This window comes from Stenella coeruleoalba (assembly GCF_951394435.1).
Source record: "Stenella coeruleoalba genome assembly, chromosome: 17".
Lineage (NCBI taxonomy): Eukaryota > Metazoa > Chordata > Mammalia > Artiodactyla > Delphinidae > Stenella > Stenella coeruleoalba.
Genome location: NC_137163.1, coordinates 42,602,076 through 42,619,733, shown reverse-complemented (window position 1 = coordinate 42,619,733; position 17,658 = coordinate 42,602,076).

The window sequence follows — 17,658 nt, the reverse complement described above, 5'->3', positions numbered from 1 at the left end:
TTCTCAACTGACCTTGAACTAGTTGCTTCCATATTTATTTTCTTTGAATTACTTACTCCTTTGAGATCAGTAAAATTCAACTCTTTACTCTTATCATGTGCCACTTTTTTAGCCAAATTAACGTCTGCTAAAAACTCTTTATTACTTTTATACACAGATGCTTCACACATCAAAATCCTCCATTTTTTAAGGTTATAATCTAAGACACAATCACTCAAGTAAAGGGCCAGTGTCCAAGTCAGACAATGATTTCATTAGAGGGTTCTCAAACTTCAACTGAGCTATTATGATAGTAATAGTCAAAATTATAACATTAGTGAATATTTACTGAGAATTTTCTAGGTGCCAAGAAACCATTCAACATTCTCTACATGCTGTGCAAGAATTTCTCCACACGACCCTGCATGGTAGGTGCCAACCATAACCCTATTTTCCGAAGAAATACTGGGAACACTGAGAACAAAAAGTGAAAGCAAGAATATATATTAGAAATAGCAATTGAGCTTAGGATATTGAAGACAATTTTGGTTTGGGAGTGAGCAGGTAAACCTACAGCATGACTGTGGGTGAATAATTCCAGTGATAAAAGCAATACAAGTACATGCATGTAGTCTGCTCACCACACTTAATAAAAATGGACCAGCAGCAGAGAAGTCAGGGAAAGGCAGCTAAAATGATTAAAGGACTAGATGCTTTCTCAGGAAATAGACTAAAGAGATTATAGATTTTCAGTGTGGAGAGCTAAAGGCAAAGCAGGGATTTTTTAAAAAACGATAAAATGGAGAATGTGGATTCGGTGGGTAAAGAATTCTTTACCAAATTCTGTAGTATTGGCTGTAGAAGGACCTCCTTGAAATTTGAAAAAAAAGTACGTTTAGAAAAAAGGTGGAAGCACTTATGGTGCTAATATATCCAATAAATAAGCATAAAGTGCTTATTATTAGAGAGCATCAAAGAAAAAACAAATGAGTCCAAAAGGGTTTGGCAGAATGATCTAGCGTCCAGCTGAGCACATTTTAAAGAAGTTATAAGAATATTTCCCTAATTTTCTGCAGTTAACCTCACGAAGTATCAAAATTTCCTGCCACATAGCTGTGACAGCATCTCCAAACCCAAGAAATATGGAACTTGATTCCACAAAGGGGATTTATGACAGAAACAAACTACAGAGACAAAGACTTTGCTCTATGGCTGTGTACTGGTAATACTGACAGTGTTCATCAAGCTGAGGATGATTTCTCCCTGACTCCCTGGCACCATGGACGTGATAGGGATTTGTGTTGATGGGAGAGGTCTTGAGTAATCACGGTGGATGATATTAGCCTGGAGAATCTGGTTTCCTGAGACTCTGAACATGGTTTTGATCAGGAACACTTGTCCTAGACTTCTCTATTTTGTACTTTAATCCCTCTCTTCTCTCTACAGTAACAGCGGTAAGTAATGGCTAATGGAGGAAATAACTGACTGTCTATTATGTGCTGAACACTAGGCTAAGGCTTTTCATACATTGCTTCTTTTCATCCACTGTCCACATGTAAAGAGCCTTTCTAGCTTTTGTCTGTTCAGCATCCAGCTGCCTCTTCTTCTGGTGACAGCACCCATATCAGACCCAAGGTTTTCCACTCTATTTACAGGACCCCAAGTCCCCCTGGCTTCCCAGGTGAGAATGAGTCCCAGACACAGCTAGGTAGAATCCCTTTCTTCTGAGCCTGGTGACAGGCTCAGAGACAGGCAAATGTTCCATGTCAATCTCATGATAATTTGTCAGGGGAGGTTTGGTAAAATAATTGGGAAAGAAAGGCTCTCATTCTATTGAGGTCAGTATGTTAAGGGTGACATGAGTCTAGAAAAACAGAGCTGGAGGCTGGAAGAGGAAGAATGACAGTGAGAAGGAGAGCAAAATTGAGAGCTTCATGTGTGTGTGTGTGTGTGTGTGTGTGTGTGTGTGTGTGTGAAAAAGAGAGACAAACAGTGAGATAGACAAAGAAAAGGCTGAGCCCTGATTTCAGCCCTGCATCTAGATAAGCTTGAAGTTTACTGGAATGTCAGCCTCTGAATTTTTGTTTCAGCTTTCTTAAGCACTTTTGAGTTGAATGTCTGTTACTTGCATAGTCCTGACTATTAAAAAAAACTTTATAAAGAATGTAGTATTACCATTTTACAGATGAAAAAACTGCCTTAGAAAGGTTCATTCAAGGACTCACTATTCTACCCGGCACTGTCTGATCTCTAGAAGTTTTATTCCAACTTCTCAGATCTTGATTTTCAATTTTTATAATTGAATCTGTTCATTCATTCTTAGCTGCATCTATAACTTTTTCCAATTATTCTTAACGAAGAATTTTTAGATTACACAAGCAATAGACTAAAATCATGGTCATGAAATGATCTCTTGAAGGTTTTCGTTGTGCATTGTCCTGACTTACCTAGGCAGAAATACACCTGAAAAATGGTTTGCATTCACAATTTCTTCATCTCATGGTTTGTAGAACACTTGTAAATGAGATGTGAATATTTATAGACGTTTGTGACATTACTACTGCATTTAGAAGCTTTTATACCAAATTATAGATTCATGTAAAGGTTATAAATTAGAAGCTTTACAGAAAATGTCTAAATATTTATGAATTTAACTACATTTAGGAATAAATTTGCAAATTTTACATTTGCTACTTTTTTCACATTTATGAGCAAATATGAGTTTTCTAATAATCTGTCAAAATGAGTCGGCACTCAGAAAAGCACAAACCCCAGATGGAAATGTTGTCTTCATTTTCTCTGAGCGTCTCCCTCCCCCTCTGTCTCTGTCTCTGTCTCTCTCCTCACCTTCTCTGCCCCACTCCTTTCTCCACCAGAAATAAAATATGCAGAATCCACCAAGGAAATTTCAGTGCTTCCAACAATCCCTGGTATTTATGAGTTGTTAATCATATTAGCTCTTTATTTTTCTCTCTCTAATCAGTCATGCACCAGCCTTCAGCATCCAGGAAATAAAAATGCACTCTGGAATTTTTGAAACATCATGACCTAACTATTTAAGTTATGCCATGTTCTGATTGAGCACACTTGGCTTGAACTCGGGAAAAGCCACCAGTTTTTGTTGGTCACATCCCTGGGGAAGTGGACATAAATAGACAATTTCAAAGTTTTCTGCTCCTGCATACCTCACGGCTGGGAAAGAAGGGAGAGAGGAGACCATCTCAACTTCTTGTGCTTCAGGTGGGACTGCCCCCCACCCCCACGCTGCAGTCCTGAGAGCCACATGGAGCTGAGCAGTGGAATCCAGGTCACCCACCACGTGACCCACTTGCATTCAGGGATTTTTCCTGCACCTCCTCATGGCCACTGGACCTGGTCATCATGAACAGCCACACCAAAACTGAAATCTCAACTGCATGCATCCTAGTCTTTGAGATATCATTTCTTTGGCTTCTCTGAGACTTTCAATTCATAAAAATGACTGTCTCATCACCATCCTCAGTCTATCATATTATCACTTTCCTCCTTACTCAGCTAAGAGTCCATGGTCTGTCTTTATACTCATCTCCTTGCAAACACTGCTAACTCCTTTTATTCTCTCTCCCTTTTCCATCAGGCCAAGTTCCAACCTTGGTTAAACCCAAGTACCTAACAGGGTTTCTGAACGTTACTGGAGACTAACATACCACTAGACTGACTTTAACTTCAGGAAAAAAAAAATCAAACTAGTATTCAACAGTGCCGACTCACACTAGCTGCAGAGGTTCCATCCTTCTCTCGCCATGGTGGACCAGTTTAGGTAACTCAGGCCAAAGTCAAACAGTATGAACATAGCCTAATGGGGCTGGTTCAGGGTTGGGCCTGAAATCCAATGAAAGTGTATTAGACATAAGGAGAGATTTCATGTGGTTTCTCACTCATTTCACAGAGCAACTAGGACCTCACTCTCACCTTCTCCCTCTCCATCTTGATATAAATTGCAGGTATAAAGTCTAGATTGCTTTAGCCACTTTCCTGCCATCAAAAGAGCAATACTACATCTGCATGAAGCTAGCACCATGGAAGATTGAATAGATAGAGAATGAATGAACTCAGATCCCTTATATTTTCGAGCTGCTGAATCATTCAGTGCTGAGGTTCACCTTACTTACCTCCATATCTTCCGGTTACATTAGGCAATAAATACCCTTTATTGTTTAGCTTGATAAAGAATTAAGTTTTCTCTTACATGCTATAAATCCCAAACTGATAGACATCCTTACTGTGATTACTTTTTTGCTCTCCCAAAACTCATGCTTTTACAGTCTTTTCTTTCATCAAACAGGCACAGAAAGGGTTGTTGAATTAATACTTGCTGCATGTTGTTAAACGGTTCCTTGGTAGTGTGAAAGGAGCACATGGGAAGTAGCCATCGATAGTGATTTCATAGTATTGGGGACGCACATTTTGAAGTAGCTCTCAAACTCAAAATTGTTCTTTTCCTTTCTGGAACCAAAGTGGTCTATAAAACTCTGCCCCCTTCATCTGGGAAGGGATGATACCCTCCTTAGCTGAAGTTGCCAACAGTGTAGCGCACACATCAGAAAAGACCCACATTTAGTTATTTCATTAATATAAGTATGAATCTGTGTAGTAGACACTAAAAGAAAAAAGAACAAAAATTCTGCATAATAATAGTAGCAGCTACCATTCATTTAGGATCTATTACGTGGTAGGCATTGTGCATTTTACCTAAGGTGTTCTAATCCTCGTAACAGTTCAACAATAGGCACTTTAATCTCCTTTCTACAGATGGTGAAAACAAATTGAGGTTGATCAATGTTATGTGACTACTCAAGCCCACATGGGTAGTAGTGGGTTGAATGGTGTCCCCACAAAGATATGTCCATGTCCTAACCCCCCAAACCTGTGAGCATGACCTTATTTGGAAAAAGGTTTTTTGCAGATGTAATTAGGTTAAATATCTGAAGATGAGATCATGCTGGATTTAGGATTTCTAAATCCAATGGCAGGTATCTTTATAACAGAAAGGCAGAGGACCATTTGAGTTACAGACACAGAGGAGAAGGTGATGGGAAGATGGAGGCAGAAATTGGAGCAATACAGCTAGTACAAGCCAAGGAGCGCCAAGGTTTGCTGGCAGCCGCCAGAAGCTAGGAGAAAGGCGTGGAATGAACTTTTCCTCAGAGTTTCCAGAAGGAACCAACCCTGCTGACACTCTGGCCTACGGAACTGTGAGAGAACAAGTTTCTGTTGTTTTAAGCCACCTGGTTTGTAGCAATTTGTTATGGCAGCTCTGGGAAACTAATAAAAACAGAAACTCAAACCTGGCTCTTAGGAGTGCAAACTTTGGCCGAAATACTACATTGAATAAAAACTACTTAAAACCTGGACTTTAGATGAATAGAGATAAGAGAATTGAGTATTAAGTGAAATTATCACAGAAACTCTACAAAAGAAATGATCGTTCTGATGCATGCCGGTCCCAGCGAGACTTATAGAGGAGCCTTTAGTGCAGAACAAGAACAACGCAAAATGTAACCACCACGGGGTTTTCACAAGTTTGTTAGTCAAGAGAAATGGCAATTTAGCACCAGAAAGCACTTCAGCTACATTATTATTCATGATGTGTGTGTGTTGTTCCTGAGTAAATAAGTATAAACAGACACATGTATGCTTAACTAGTTGATTCATATTAGAACATAGTATGATGTTAAGTATCAGCTTTTCAAAGTTCTGAGTGTAAACATTTCTTTTTAGGAAGGGGATTAAACGGGTATCGAGCAACTCCTATACCAGGTACTTCATGGGTTATCTCAGTCTTCGTGGCCAGCAAGCATTGTTCCCGTTTTCAAAAATGAGAAAGCTGGGCAGGGTATCAGTAGCCTATGTAGCACCTTTGTGCAAATTACGTGAGTGTGCCAGATGGCTTAGCAAGAGCAGCCCCACTTTGTCCCTTGGCTGCATTTACATTTGGACCTGTACAGAGAGGAGCTGCACAGCTGCCCACAAATGTCCCCAAAGCTGAAGTCCAAAGAAGTGAGGTAACCATGCTCAGGTCCAAACCTTAGTAAATGTGGATGCTATGGTTTGAACACACTTTTCTCTGAATCCAAATTCTGCATTTTCACTACTACATGATGACATCAAGTAGCTTCAGATTTTACTACAAAAAGTATCTGAATGATCAATGGAAGTGATAACTGTAGTTAATACACTGGGGCAGGCCAAGCGAGTAGTCCTTCTGAAGAATGGGACCAAAAGACAGACTCATCTTCCCCAGGTGGGCAGGATCAGCTATTTAATTTGCAAACTTAATGTAGGACCCTTTTTTAAAAGTATTAAGAATTTCAGTAGGGTAACAGCAGAACATTAAAACAAAGCACAGGGATTTTCTAAGTGTAGGACCCTTAGGGCCCCGTCAGGTGGCACATCCATGAAGCTGGTGCCACAGCTGGGCCACGTGAAGTGGAACACCTGGGTTGTAGAGTAGCAATCAAAAGGACCTTGGTAGAGAACATCTCCTGCCCAGGTCAGCACCTTTCTGAGAAGTTGGATCCAGTAATACTTTCTCAAGCAGGAAGAATCTTTAATGCCTTACTCTCAGTTCTTACACAAGTAGGCTATAGCAGTTTACTGGATAGATCCCTGCCTTCCCTTAATGTTAGGGAAGTAGAAATTCAAGTGCTTCAACAAAGGTATTTTTATTGCAGTGATCTCAGTGAAATGGGTAAAAACCTCAATTGATGTATGTACATATAGGATCCAAGCTAATATCAACAAAAGCGATGCCTCAGATTTGAAGGATGGTGGAATGGGAAGGAGGAATATCAAATTCCACTGCCTCCGGGAGGCCAGAACCTCTGTTTAAGTATACTTTTGGAAGTCTCAGAAATGCCACCTTTGGTTCCTGACAGATACCAACCATATTTGAATGGTCTTTTAGATCAGTGTTTTGCAAAGTGTGTACAACTGAAAACTATTTCGAAAGATGATAATTGGTAACTGCATAAAAATAGCGTTACGGTCAAATAAGTGAGAGCTTTGTGCTAAACGGGGTGTTTTACTACAGGATGTTTCCGAGCCTTTCGCAGGCTCACTTGCTGGTGTGGGATAAGGGATGCAACTTCTGCATCGAGCATCTTGCAGGACTGTGTTCCATGAAACACACTTTATGAAGCGCTTCTTGATATGTGAAGCTGCATCGTAGGCGGCGTGCCAGAGAGGGCATTTTCAAGCTCCATAAGTTCAGGCACTCGCTTACCTAGGAACTTCTGATTCGGCCATTCTTAGCTCATTGCTTCCCTTCCCCAAGTCCCAGGTGGAGGTTGGTACACCTGTTCTCACAGTGCCCTGGCACTCGGTGCTCAGCTTTCACCTGAGGAGCAGCTTACGACTGTGGAGATCGAAAAACAGTCTGAGCTAATCTTAGCCGTAGGGTTTACACTGTTGTAGGGATCTTTCTGAAGTTTCCGCAGACGTGCGCTGCTCAGAGATCCATCTAACACCCAGAATGAGGCTCCCGGAGTCTGCGCCCCGGAGCCGCCGTCGCCAGAGCTGGCAGCGCGCCCGGCTGCTCCGTGTAGCCCGAGGAGAGTGGCTGCGTTCACCGAGACACCGGCTGCTCTGCTCTTCCTAATTTTAAATCCGCCCACAGAGCGGAAAGGGACTCACAGTTTGATAGATAACTATTTAGTGTGCTTCAAGAGTAACTGAGCTTTCCATCCCGCTACACGTGAAAAACCCACCAGGCTGTTAGAGCAGCATTCGTGAGCGAGCGCCAACCCCGCGGCATCGCCGAGCTGCGGGGACGTCTGTGTGCCCAGCGCGGGCATCTCAGCCCAGGGAGCCCAGGAATAAAGGGCGGAAAAACCAAATACCAGTGTGGTCTCTGATGGGATCAATCACTTTTGGCATTGTGTGTGTGTATGTTTGTTCATAGAAAGGGAAATTACAATCACAAGTGTGTTAACTAGGGGTTATCAGTGGGGGCGGGGCAATATACCGATGGGGGAGTGAGAGATACAGACTACTGGGTGTAAGATCGGATCAAGGGTGTATTGTACACCACCGGGAACATAGCCACTATTTTGTAATAACTGTAAATAGAAATGAACCTTTAAAATTGTATTAAAAATTAAAAAGAAATTGCAAGTGTGGTTTTACTAATATCTGGGCTGTGATAAAGGAATAATCAAGAAATTCAACATGTGAGGTTCAAACTAACTTTTCTTTCTTAGCCTCAAACTTCATTTTATAAATCATTTGAATGATTATTTACAACTCCTTAATCCTCTCAAATGAAAGCAGCAAAAAAAGCAAGCAGATTTTACTCAGGAAACATTTTCTTACTGAAGGACCCATGATTTTTACTAGCATTGGTTTCTTGAATACTAAGAGCCACACTTCCGATGATTCCTGAGCAGCAGATATTGATGCTGTAAACTCTAATCAGCTTGCAACTATGGTCACTGTTGAAAACACTATAGGACTTAAATGTTTGGAGTTAAAAGTTCTGCATTTCTTGCTGCATTATATTATTCATTTCTTAATTTAACATCTATATTGAGCCTCCATTTTGTGCTGAGAACTCTGACGGTCCTATGGGAATAAGTAGGGAGCACAATAGACAAGGACCCCAACCTCAGGCTTCCAATTAACATCTTGAAGTTGTTTGCTCCAGGGTATGACTATGGAGGGACTATGACCACTGCTGCTACTGGCCTCAGCTTTCCCTGGCTTCCTGCTCCCCAAGTCCTCAGATCATCATAGCTCACATCCCGCTTCACTGACTCACACCTTCCCCAATTCCTCAACCGTTATGATTATGTCAGGAGTATATGATTATGACTGAGGCAGGAGTACATCATTTTTCTCAGTATTCTTCTTGCCATGGGTGGAATTATTTGAGGAACTTGTGGTACTTCTTTTATTTTCATAGGCTTTGACCCTGGTCCTTTCTGACTTATTGTTGTCAGTGAGACCCAGAGTATAGACATTTTTACAAGTAACTCCTAGGTTCCTGGATTACCCCCTTCCAGTCACTCTTCCTCTTGTCATGTCAACCCAAACTGTTGTATCATTTGACATTCGTCTTTAGTTCAGATCTGCTAGGTTGCTCAGGTTAGTAACTCCATCCCTTTTGAGGCATAGATTCTTACCAGCTGACCACCAACTGGACCATCTGCTGATTAGGAGCCTCCTGATTTCAAACCCTGGTATGAACTATAAAGTGAATTATGACTTCAATTGTTCTAGGCTTTTGAACTTGACCACTAAAAGTCAGACTCAAAAGCTGGAACAGAGGGCTTCCCTGGTGGCGCAGTGGTTGAGAGTCCGCCTGCCGATGCAGCGGACACAGGTCGTGCCTCGGTCCGGGAGGGTCGCACATGCCGCAGAACGGCTGGGCCCGTGAGCCATGGCCGCTGAGCCTGTGCGTCCGGAGCCTGTGCTCCACAACGGGAGAGGCCACAACAGTGAGAGGCCTGCGTACCGCAAAAAAAAAAGCGGAACAGACTCCCCAGCCCAGAGTTTTGTCCTAAGCTTTGGTCTGATTGTTAGCTTTCAACTCCCTTCTCTTCCTTCTTGATTGGTGCTGGTCTATGCTGACCATAATAATCTATACCTGCCATCCAGACCTGGTGGGAGATGGGGTGGGAGAAAGCTTTTCTGGAGCTGGGAAGGTTCACGACAGAAAGTTAATTCAAAGTACAGGGAACCCATCTCCTTTATATTCTTCAAGCAGGCTTTAAGTTGTCACAGTATTTCATTCCTCGTAAGGAAAAGGATGGTCACATAGGCAGAAAAAATTTACTAATGCTGAAAAAATTTTCTTTGCTGAAAAGTATAAGAAAAAAGAGTGTGTATAGAAGAAGAAGGCAATTCTGTCTGGCTAGTTTGTGAAGACCAAGAAACAGAAACAACTAGAAGCTAACCAATAAATGATACCTTGGCTGAAGGGGGAATAAGAGGAACAAGGAATGAAAGCAGATGAAAGTCGTGGTGGCTGTATTAGTTTTTGCTCAGGCTGCTATGACAAAATATCAGACTGGGTGAGTTAAATGACAGAAATGTATTTTCTCACAGTTCTGGAGGCTAGGAGTCCAAGATCAAAATTCTGTCAGCATTGGTTTCTAGTGAGGCCTCTCTTCCTGGCTTGCAGATGGCTACCTTCTTGCTGTTTCCTCACATGGCCTTTCCTCTAAGTAAGTACAAAGAGAGAGCTCTGGTGTGTTTTCCTCTTTTTATAAGGACAACAGCGCTATTGGATTAGGACCCGAACCGTATGATCTCATTTAATCTTAATTACTTCTTTTAAGACCCTGTCTCCAAATACAGTCAAATTGCGGGTTAGCACTGCAGCATTTGAATTTTGGGGAGATACAATTCAGTCTATAACAGTACCTAACAAATAAGCAGACTCTAGACAGGCTGAGCGATATGGGGTCATGTGCACAGTGGTTAAAAAGACAGGCTCTGGATGCAGACAGGAATGGGTTTGAATTCCACTTCTCCAACTTCATTCATTTATTCTTTTATTCAATGGTTGAACAAATATTTATTAAACATATATGTATGAAGACCCTGTTAAATAGTTTAAGCACTCTGGGGTGGACAGAGGCATCAACGGATACAATTCTGTCCTTACACAAGTTACAGTCCAAAGGGATGATTGTCCAATAACCACACCATACAAATATATAATTACCAGCTGTGAGATCTTGTACGAGTTACTCAAGCATACTAAGGTTCAATTTCCTCATCTGTAAAATGTGTCAATAATAGCATCAACATTATAGTGTTTTGTAGGGAAATGAAAGGATAAAATGCATATAAGACACAACACAGTGCCTGACATATAGGTAGTGAAAACTACCTGTAAGTTTTCAATGAACAGTCACTATAGCATTCTGCATGTGAACACTAATTGAGAATAAAGATATGGGACAAATTTTCCTTTTCTAGTTCTTGTAAAGCCATGTATCACACATCCAGAGGAGCTCTGGGGACCCTCGTGGAGCCTTGTGTGAAAGACGGTGTTCTTCAGTTCATCTGCTCTTCCCTACTTTTAAATCCAGCAATCTGCTCTTTGCGTGTTTCATCACATGATGAAGGGTGGAAACCAGGATGATTAAATGTGGCCCTACTGTGTTTTCTCCTTACTCAGCAGGCACAAGTTTGCACTGACAGCTGAGGCTGGAGGTGGCAGCCAGCCTGTTGCAGCCACTTCCCCAAATCCTTTAGAGAGATAAGCATGAAATGTATGGAAACGAGACAATCCAGTGTGGAAAAATAGTTTTGAATCAAGGGTAGGAAGTCAAGAAATTGGAGTCCCAGTCCCTGTTTTGTAGTAAAGAATCACATGACCCAGGAGATAGCTCGGCGAGTAATTTTCCTCTTCTGTTAAAAAAAAAAAAAAAGGTGAGGTGAGAGAATTCTAACTCTCAAAACCCTAGGCTTTAAATAAGGTTAATCATGAGGATTAGTAAAACAGCATGGGGACATGGCTTTCTTTTGTTTGAAGTAAGGACCTTGATAATCAGACCAAAACCAAAACAAAATAAAACAAAAACTAATCCTTTCAAGATGGATTTAACATGTGAAGTGGTGACTTGTATTTACCCCAAGTACGTTTTTCCTTCCTATCCACCTTCAAGTAGATAGAGCTCTAAAGCCAGTTGATCCTTGACTGCTCCACACAGCTGTTAAGTGCAGGGGCTTGGGGTCAGGCCAGCTTGGTTTGGAGAGCTGCTCATAGGCCTATGCCTGGCACTCAGTAAACTCAATAAATATGTGTTTAAATAATGTTGACTCCATAAGCCCTGACTCTGCTCTTCTCCAATTGTAAATCACTTAGCCTCTCTGTGCCTTGGTTTCTCCACTGTAAAATGGGAATCGAAACAGTGCCCACCTTGCAGAGTTGTGATAAGGGTGCGATGAAATAATGCAGTCAGAACACTGCGCACAGAGAGTGCACGAAAGGTTAGTTGTTGCTGTCGCAAAGAGAATTAATTGTCACAGTGATTCTCTGGGTTGTTTCCATTCAACAGTTATTGTCCTCCAACAACATTTTCCCAGAGTGGCAATAAACACAGGCCAATGTCCTTGCTACAAGTGAGATCTCTGGCCCTGATGAGAGAAGCTGTCAAATCCTGAAAAGAGGATTTTGTTAGCAAAACTGCTTGTCACTTCTTCACTTCACCTCAGGGTCCACACCCTTTGTTTCTCTTTTCACTGCATACCATTCAGATCAAAGCATTCTTGCCCCGCTTATCCTCTAAAGCACATCATATCAGTAGGTTAATAGCTGAAGGTCACGGGCCTCCATCTCTCTGCACCTTGTCTGGCCCAGGCTTGGTAGCAGCCAAGGCCCCAGCTGGCTTGGGGGCGTTGCAGTGAGCACACCGTTTGTGCACCCGGCAGATGTAAAAAGCTTGGTGCAGGGATCTGGGTGCACCTGTTGGTTTGTCACCATCTGTTAGCCAAAATGTTAAAGAGCCACACCCTCGGATGGCCATCGGAGGAGAACTTAATCTCTTCCCCCACAGGCCTCCCAAGACAGGCTGCTGTTCACGTCTTACAAAAGAAGAGAGGCAAACACAAAGAAGAAACTGTCTGAACTCCGCCTGGGGGAAACCTAATCTTCTGTCATTGCTGGGTTTTATTTCTTTGCTAACAAGAAAGGCCTTTTCAAATAAACCTAGATAGTTATTACCTGATAAGAAATCCTGTTATAAACTGCCAATTTTTTTGAAAAAGGAAGATATTGGTTTAACATGGATACTAACATTAAGCCAATTAAGTGGTAATAGTATTTGGATGACTACTTAGTGAGGTGGAGATATTGCAAGGGGGCTAAGGGTCTGCCTCCTCTGAGGGAGATAGAACTGGATATCAGGAGTAAAATGCTTGGGAAACAAGCCCAGGATCAACAATTATGTAGGAGTTTAGGTCTTGGAGTCTTGAAGATTAGAGAAACAATTCTCTAAGTAAAACCAGGAATTTGTATGACCTTTATCCAATCATGGGGTGGGCTTCACCCACTCGTGCTTCTGTCCCCCTGTCCAGATCTTCAATACACAGAACATGGCCTCACATTCCAAAAGGGTCAAGGACCATGGCAATTGAATAACCTTCAGCCAGTGGATATCATTTCAGAGTTAGGTGCCCTTCTTGATCAGGTAAGTATTCCTAAAAGCATTCTGAGATGGCCAGGATCTTTTATGGCCAACCCAAATCTCATCAAAAGTTAAATACTCAGCTGGAATATGCATCCAGCCACTTTCTTGAATATATACCCTGGATGACTCAGAGTAAATGTTAGCATGTATACTTGTCTTTGCTGAAAATCAATAGGGAACAAGAATCGTGTTTCCATCCAAAGTTGTAAAATAAGGAAGGTTTATTTTGTAATTTATGATTTTAAAAAGAATTTTAAGTTAGAAATGACTTCATCTAGCTGTCAAGACTGGCTATTTTTTTTGTGTGTGTGGGAAGGAGACCACTTGAAAATATATTGATCACATATTTTGTATGGCCTCAAACTTTTCATGTTGATTCTCTACCCCTTTCTCTCTTACCAAACTATCATTGAACCTAATCCTTAAGGAATATTGAACAGAATTAACACCTTTATACCAATCCCATTTAGTGTACTGTTAAATTAATGGGTTCATTTCTGCCCTCAAGCAAGATGCGGATTATAGTCCTGAGACAAACTACCTTTAGGCAGTAGGCATCACTTTAAAAACCTAACAGCAGGCAACATACGGCACACTACACAATTTAAAAGTGTTTAAGAGGTACATGTTTCCACCCTCCATGTACAGGCCTAGTTTTAAATAAAACATAGCGTCATCTGGTTCACGCTCAAACACTGAAATTGAAATTATTGGCCATACTGTCATTTTCAAAACAATAGCTAACGGTTTGCACATGTGCTGTTTACAGATCCACAGCCTGTAAACAGTCACCCACCACAACTTTGCAAAGGTAAATGACTGCTTGAAGAATTCCAAGGCTCCAGAAACTCCTGGGATTTCCTCATTTTCACCCTTTTCATTCATCCTTTCTTCCCACCCCACCCCCAATTCTAATCACAGACACAACAGCACTTCCTCTGCCTGCGCATGCGTAGCTTCCTAACCATGTCACCGCCACCCCCACCCCGCCCCCCATGACACATTTTCCTGCTGTTGAGACCAGCTGGGCTGTATTAGTCATGCTGAAGCACGTCATGTAACACAGCAAAATATCAGGCAGCCTAGTGTCATGGGAAAAGGGAATCTACTTCGTTATCTACCTAAGGAAAGGAAACAGAACTATCACTTAAATGGGTCTGTCTTCCCTTCCGTGTAAATATATATTCTATTATTATCATTGAGGATAGTCCAAGGTCTTGGTATGCATGAACACGGTAGGTTAGGAAAACATAGATGGTAACACTGTAGCACATACCTACGGTTTGGAGTCTTTTTCCACGCTTTTTGCTCACACACAAATTCTGTAAACGTTACAAGATTTTGATTTACATAAATAAAGGGGAAGAATACTGTTATCAAACTAGGAAGAGGTTGTGTAAGATACCACTTTGGAGATTTACAGGGAAAACAATAACGTGTTGTGTAACACTACTTCTCAAACTTTAAGGTACGTTGGAATCACATGGAGAACCTATTAGAAATGCTGTTGCTGATTCTGGGGCCTGAGGGTCTGGCATGTTAGTCATTATTAACAAGCTTCCATGTGATGCTACTGCTGCCGGTCCTAGGACCACACTTTGATTAGTAAGGTTGTAGAGAAAGAGCAACATTTAGCAAATGTTGACAAATACAGGTCATCCACTGGCTGAGCTCCTAAGGACTGATATCAATTAGGAGTTTGGGATGAATGGATATACACTACTGTATGTAAAATAGGTAAACAACAAGGACCTACTGTATAACACAGTGAACTATATTCAATATCTTGTAATAACCTATGTTAGAAAAGAATCCGAAAAAAGAATATATATATGATACATATATAACTGAATCACTTTGCCATACACCTGAAACTAACACAACACTGTAAATTAACTATACTTCAATTTAAAAAAAACGGTCTTAAAAAAACTGATCTGAATGAGTTGGAAAACATCTAGACCTAGATGATGGTAAAGGGAAGGGGCTATCACAGGATCTCTGGGGACTCTTTGATGGGCATAAAGAGAAAGATCTGGGGAACAGGCATAACAAGAGGCAAGGAGGATGCTTAGGTTAAGTTTTCATTTTTTTATTCTTACAGATCTGGGCAGGTCTGGAAACCCTCAAAATTCTTTTGAGGAGGTATATATTGGCATCTCATTTTTTTAAAGTAGAGAAGCAGAGGTGCAAAGTGGTTTTTCATAAAGGATATCAAAAGATATGTAAAAAAACAGAATTGGAATTAGATTCTGGCTTGGTAGCAGCATTCCTAGTAAAATACCTGGGGGAAAAAATGAGAAAATAATTTATCCAACAGAAGACGATTTAAGAAGTTATGGTAATGCAAAAAATTAGTTTTGCATTGCTCCTTGAAATAATTTACATCTCATGCCACTAACTATGGGAGCTTGAAAATACTTGACAGTTATACAATTATGTTATTCTTATAACAATAATCGTTTTAAGAGAGAAAAATTTTTGAAAAACTTAAAATATCTGTAGGTGCTCTCCTTCACGATGCTGAGAAACATGAAAACTTTGACTCCCTACCTTAAAATTAAACATTAATTCTGGAAATTAAAAAAAAGAAAACTGGTCATTCTTGTTTTTATTGTTTGAATTGCATTATGATGTTGCATTAGTTTTCTGGGACTGTGGTAACAAATTACCATAAACTTAGTGGCTTACAACAACAGAAATGAACTCTCTCACAGTTTTGCGAGCTAGAAGTCTGCAAGGGTCTAGAGAAGAATCCTTCTCCTCTTCCTAGCTTCCGGTGGCTGCTGGCAATCCTGGGTGTTCCTTGGCTTTAGATGCACCATCCAGTCTCTGACTCCACTGTCACACAGTGTTTTCTCCATGTGTCTCTTCTCTTCTTATAAAGACACCAGTTACACTGGATTAGGGCCCACCCTAATTCAGTATGACCTCACTTTAACTTGATTACATCTGCAAAGACCCTATTTCTAAATAAGACCACAGTCACAGGTATGAAGATTAGGACTTCAACATAATTTTTTGGGGGATAAAATTCCCATAACAAGTATTATAACATAGACTCTTTGCACTTTACAATGTAAATTCCTAGTGTTTTTTTTTTTTTTTTTTTTTTTTTGTAGTACACGGGCCTCTCACTGTTGTGACCTCTCCCGTTGCAGAGCACAGGCTCCCGACGCGCAGGCTCAGCGGCCATGGCTCACGGGCCCAGCCGCTCCGCGGCACGTGGGATCCTCCCTGACCGGGGCACGAACCCGCATCCCCTGCATCGGCAGGCGAACTCTCAGCCACTGCGCCACCAGGGAAGCCCTTTGTTTTGTTTTTAATAAAGCAAGGGTGACAGTCCTTTTTGATACTGAAGTGCTATGAAGAGGAAAGCAGTTGAAGAAGTTTCATTTTTAATGTAAAATATATTAACTAATTAGACATGTAATAGATATTAGAAGCCTTTGTTTTAGAGCCAATGCAATTTAAAATATTTATTCTTAAGATTTGTTTGTGTTTTTATTTGGCAGTTGTTCCTTTACTGCTAGCTATGTCTGGAAATGTAATAGAGTGCTTTATACACTGTATAGTTAATAGATTGTAGGTTTCTTGAGGACAGATATTGTCCCATTAGTTTGATTTCCTCTCTGTTCCTAACATGCACCCTTGGTACATGTTTATTGAATATGGGTTGAATATTTCTTATATCAATTTATACTGAATTATTTTGAAGGCAAAATAGCACTTGCTTAATCATCATTAACATCTGACTGCTGCTATTATCTATTGGACTTTGGGAAAAATGCTTATCAGGAGAGTTGAATGAGATTTTCATAAACATTTATTATGTATAACCTGTTATTAGCACTAAAATATACAATAAATAATCACAAACAATAAGTAATTGGTATTTCAAGTTCGTCTTTAAGTCCCCAAGTCTGGAAGCTTAATATCTTACCCCCAGGGTGTCCAAGTTACTTGAAAGCCATGGTGTTAGCTAATGTCCCGCCCAGCTTGCTCAGTTATGAGATATTAACTCAAACAAGTCACTTGCATACTGACTCTAGTCTATGATTTATAAGACAGAAGTGAAGAAATTCGAAATGAAAACTTTTCTAATTTAATAGTATTCTCCTAGAATCCTTCTCGTAACCTCTTTCCTTGGCCCAGCTGCACACAAGCAAAAATATTCAAAGAAGAATCTTTGTGGTTACGATTCAAAAACTCATCTTGAACTTAAAGCTAGCAAATGTCAGCAGTTTCTTGTTAGTTTGTCCTAATGTTCTCAGAAATCTAAACTATGGTATCTTGCCGCATTTAAAATTCTTCCCTGCTAGCTGCAGTCCCTAATAATATCCTGGCCATGTACCTTCATCTATATTCATGAGAGTGCAGATGCAGCCAAATTAGTGGCAGCAAAGCACATTTTACAGTGTAGAAAATACAATCTGGCTTCCTTTAAACATTTTTTGACAAAAAAGTTTTATTAAAAAAAAAAAAAGAAAACCAGACA